We start from the raw sequence: 5,044 nt of genomic DNA on the forward strand, positions 1-5,044 counted from the left end.
GAATTTCTGACTTTGCAATTTTGGGATTTCAGTTCTAGGACTTCATTCACTAGGATGTTTTAAAGAATATATACACCTGTGAGGAGTTACTCTCAGGAGTTTATAATATCTAACACAGTAGATGAATTTTCTGGGAGAGAGCATCAGGGACAGAGTATGAAAGATCATCCTTCTTGCTTTTATGTTAGAGCATGTTTCTAAATTGCTTTCTTTTGGAAAATCAGTCACATCCGCCTCACCAATTAGACCAAGAAATTGAGAGCTAATTGCTCTGATATGTTCCTAAAAGGCTGAGTGATGTTTAGACAGGAAGTCTGAGGCCAATCAGAGGAACGCTATCAGATACCCTAAAACACACCAGAAAGAGCTGTCTTGAGCCTGGGGGAGATCAGAAGATGCCAAGAGTCACTAGCCTACTACACCACAACTGGGACACCTCAGCCTACAGCCTCCGGAGATGAGGTGCCCGCCCAAGCCAGCAGGCTTATGGGGCTTCTGTTTTTTCCTGATATAGGTGCAAATATTTTTTTCTTTCATTTCCTCAACAGATTGAACGGCAAGGAAAACTCCTCCTTGTTTCCAGAGAGACAACCACCTGTCATTCATGCTTTGTGAGACCTGGGCCCTTCTTGGAAGCTTGAATCCATCAGAGCCTGGTCAAGAAGTAGTGCATTATGCAGAGAACTGATGTCCCACCAAATGCAAACACAATAACAAGAGAAAACAGTTCTTGCTCTTTACTTAACTCCTTACAAAATTAAAGAACCACCTATCAGAAACTCCACACAATGACATGAAAATAATCTGATAAACTCCATAGTAGTGGACTTTTATTAATCCAGTTGTTACTAGCTATATAATTTTGTTGTCATTTTGTCATTTACTACACACATTGCCTTTAGTTGCAGCAAATAATTTATAAAACCCATGTGGTCATTTTACAAGTCTTCATTCCAAGAATCTGAGCCCACATTATTCAGTGATGCAGGGCAGTTAGGGAAATCCAGAGAACCACTGAAATCACTGATAGATGATGGTTCCTCTTGTCTGTCACCAGCAAAAACCTCCTTCTAACAGCAGTCCATGGCTAGGTAAGCAGGGTTTCCACATCTACCACTGTTCTATTTCCAAGCAATTCAGGCTTTTTTGTTAGTAAATAAAACTAGTAAAGATGAAAACCAGACAGACATCATTGCTCAGTCCAGATCTTAAGTAGATGCAATGAGTAGAAGTTACACACTCACTATGCCACAAGGTTTACCACAATATCCGTCAACATTTGAATAAATAATAATAAAAAAAAAAGTCACACTCGGCAACTGGATTACTAAAATAATATTTGTGTCACATATTATTTTAGCAAAACAGCTACGGATCCTCTGGTTGCTTTCCCATCTTACTATTAGACATCATTAATAGATAATTTTTGATATGCAGTCTCTAGTTACATCTCTCCAAAAAGTACACCTTTCTTTGCCGTGACTCGGATTTGAACCGAGGTTGCTGCGGCCACAACGCAGAGTACTAACCACTATACGATCACGGCAAGCTACCAGGAAATTCTATGAAAAGGGAACTTTTTTCCCCTAGTGGTCTGCAAAATTTATACAAATGGTGCCACCTACAGTTTACAGTAAGTTTTAGCACCAACTGATTCTGAATACCTAAAAACAGACTCAGGAGAGTTAAAACAACCACTCTCCTGTCTCCCAAATCTTTACAGTGAGAACACTTTTCTCCTATTTTCTCAGTGTTGGGGAAAGCAAAATCACAATACCAGAGAAGTCTGCCAATATGTTGTACAGCTAGATTTTGGCAAAAGAACAGGACCTGCTTAATTGAAAACTGTACTTGTTGAGTCAAACAGGGCATGATTCATTCTAATGTAAGTGCTCATATTAACGGACATCCTCTTCTTTATTTCTGTAACAAGCAAACAACATAAAAAGCACCATTTCCAGAATATGTATTAACTGCTATGGAAGGAGATGGTCAAATACTACAGATGAAGTCTGAGGGGAGTGAGAACTCAGCATCTATCCATCAAGAAATTAAATATCAGAAGAGTGTACCAAATGTTCTTTATTACTGCAGATTTTCATTAAAAAAAATAAAAATCACTGAAAAACGTGGAAAACAGCAGTTCAGAAAAAAGGGTAGTAAACAAGAGCTGAAACCAGTTCACAGGGTCTTAGTAGTGAACAGGACAATACCATCTCTTCATCATCTGCGTGTGAGTTTGTGTGTATTTGGAAGATAGCATTGTTCAGCATATTGTACACGTGAGCAGGTGGAACAAACCTGGAACAAAAATGATTCAGTAGTAACTCCTGTGAATTTTCTTTTGATTATAGACCCGTGAAACTAGAGTTTGTAGCATATTTACTTCATTTCCATACACAGGACCTTAAATAACGTGTTTTTTTTGTTTGTTTGTTTGTTTGTTTGTTTTTTCCCCTAGTATCTTGCCATTACTGGTTACATGTTCTGCAGTAAAAACATCAATTTCAGTTTTGTTTGAATTCTTCAAAATTCCAGATTTCCCCCAAATATTAAATGTTACAGATATGAGCTTCTCTCCACCATATCCCCTTTCACAGTAAGGGGATTAGGGTTAAAATTATTGCAGAGCCCCTAGAGAGCCTTTAAAGAATGATACTTAAGATGAGATTTTAGATTTGGTTTATCTTACAAATCATCAATAAAATATTTGCACCAGTGAGTACACAGACTCCTTGCAAACTGTGGAGTCTGTAATATTCTACTCTACAGTGTCACCTCCTACAGAAATAATAGGGGTGGATTATTTTTTGCTGTGAAATAGGTTTGCTAGATTCCTATCAAAAAATTTAATGTGATTTATTAAAATTTGGGTCTCAGAGAAACAAAAAAGCACCTCTAGTTCCACCTTGTACAGAGCTGCAGTGCATTGTCTGCTCTCTAAATTGAAGTTATCTCATACATTATTTTTATCTGAGATCTATATACATATGGGAATAAAATATAGGTTATAATAAATGAATTGTCAATCACATCCATAAACCATTGAAGCTTAAGATCAGTCCATAATCCTTTGAGATGATGTAAGAAAGAGTAAACACAAGGTAACAAATGATCATTTCAATAATTGTACTACACTGGTACTGCTTTCCACCCTGTCTTTATGCATCATGCCATTGTTTACAATTATTTATTTTTCATGATTTCTATTAGTCAAATGTAATTACCGTTCTTCCCCCAAAAAGATTGTTAGTACGCATGAGCGTGTCTAGTGTAGTACCTGCGCTGTCTTGTCGTCCCAGTGATTCTCTTTTCCAGAGCCCATCCTTGCTACTTTTAATTATGCTCAGAAGACAGATGTGAATTTTTTATACACCCAGCTGACAAGACATTCTAAGTATCTACTGATTTTTTTGTATTAAATTTTTTGTTGTTTGTCATTTTTTGTCTAAAAATAATAACCTTTCAAAATGAGGACTTTTTCCGTTAAGATGTAAGCTTTGGACAAAACATTTCTCTTGTCCAGAATTGAATCTCTGGTCAAAAGAAAAAAATAAAATAAATTCAGAAAACTACCCTACCCCCCCACCCCCAACCCCCCCTCCCTACCCCCCCACCCCTCCCTAAAAAAAAAGTCAACAGCTATATGGGAAGGTCTGGAATAAGAGGACTTGAAGCAGATACAAAAAGCATCTCTGTCTCTCCCTGTCACTTCTCAAGGGCATTTTTTATCTACCAGATTATTAGTTAATGTAAGGGGGCTGTCTCCCAGTATCTCCAGTCTAACCTCTTCCACTAGCCATTAGCATAAGCAGGGGACTAGCCCTCAGTCTGCTTACCTGTGTTTCAACTGAGTCCCCTCAGCATAAGGCCATATGATGAGTTTATGTTGTCTCCGTAGTGAATTAGCTGTGCCAAGGTAACACATGATAGAAAAACACCCTCAGTAAATTCACAGGTGACACAGAACTGTTGGGAGTGGCTGACTCACCAGAGGGCATCGCAGCCATCCATCCTCGACAGGCTGCAGAGGTGGGCTTCATGAATCTGATGAAGTTCAACAAGGAGAAGTGCAGGGTCATGCACCTGGGGAGGAAAAACCCCAGGCACTGGTATGTTGCAGATAATCCAGCTGCAAAGCAGCTCTGCAGAAAAGGATCTGAGGGTCCCGGTGGACACCAGGTTGAACATGAGTCAGACACATGCCCTTGCTATTAAGAAGGCTAGTGGTATTCTGGGATGCATTAGGCCAAGTATCACCAGCAGGTCAAGAGAGGAGATCCTGGAGTACTGTCTCCAGTTCTGGCCCCCCCGTTACAAGAGGGACATGGATGTACTGAAAAGAGTCCAACAGAGGGCCACTAAGATGATCTAGGCGACTGGAGCACATCTCCACCGAGGACAGGCTGAGAGCTGGGACTGTTCATCCTGGAGAGGAGGAGACTTAGGAGGGCTCTTATCAGTGACCACTCCGAATACATACCCAAGGGGAGGATGCAAAGAAGACAGAGACAGACTCTTTTCAGTAGTGTCCAGTGCTGGAACAAGAGGCAACAGGCACAAACTGGAACACAGGAGGTTCCATCTGGACATCAGGAAGAACTTTACTGTGCAAGGTGACAGAACTGGAACAGGTTACCTGAAGAGGTAATGGAGTCTTCCTCCTTGGACACCAAAAGTTGCCTGGACGTGGTCCTGGGCAACCTGCTTTAGGTGTCCCTGGTTGAGCAAGGGCATTGTACCAGACAGCCTGCAGATGTCCGTTGCAACCTTAATCATTCTGTGACTCTGTGAACCCTGAGACAAACGTGCTACCCCCACATGCAAATTAGCCCAAGACATCCATGTAGGAATCAGGAGGCCCTGATCAGGTCTCTCTTCTGCCTAGTTCTATTACATACGTTGTTGGTTTTTTTTTGTTGTTGTTGTTGTTGTTTTTGATCTGTTTCACACTTGCTTGACCAAAAATGGATATGTCTTATAATCTTAAAGATCAGAGAGATTATATCTTTATTTTATTTTGAATGAGAACCTTAATCTCCAT

The 5,044-nt window shown here is 40.1% G+C and overlaps 1 non-coding gene across 1 annotated transcript; it reads right to left on the bottom strand.

Moving 5' to 3' along the window:
- Window positions 1-1,474: 1,474 nt before the first annotated feature.
- On the bottom strand, window positions 1,475-1,546 carry TRNAH-GUG (transfer RNA histidin (anticodon GUG)). The gene has a single exon. It is a non-coding gene; the product is annotated as a tRNA-His (tRNA).
- Between the last annotated feature and the right edge of the window lie 3,498 nt (window positions 1,547-5,044).

Source organism: Anser cygnoides, chromosome Z (genome assembly GCF_040182565.1).
Source record: "Anser cygnoides isolate HZ-2024a breed goose chromosome Z, Taihu_goose_T2T_genome, whole genome shotgun sequence".
NCBI lineage: Eukaryota > Metazoa > Chordata > Aves > Anseriformes > Anatidae > Anser > Anser cygnoides.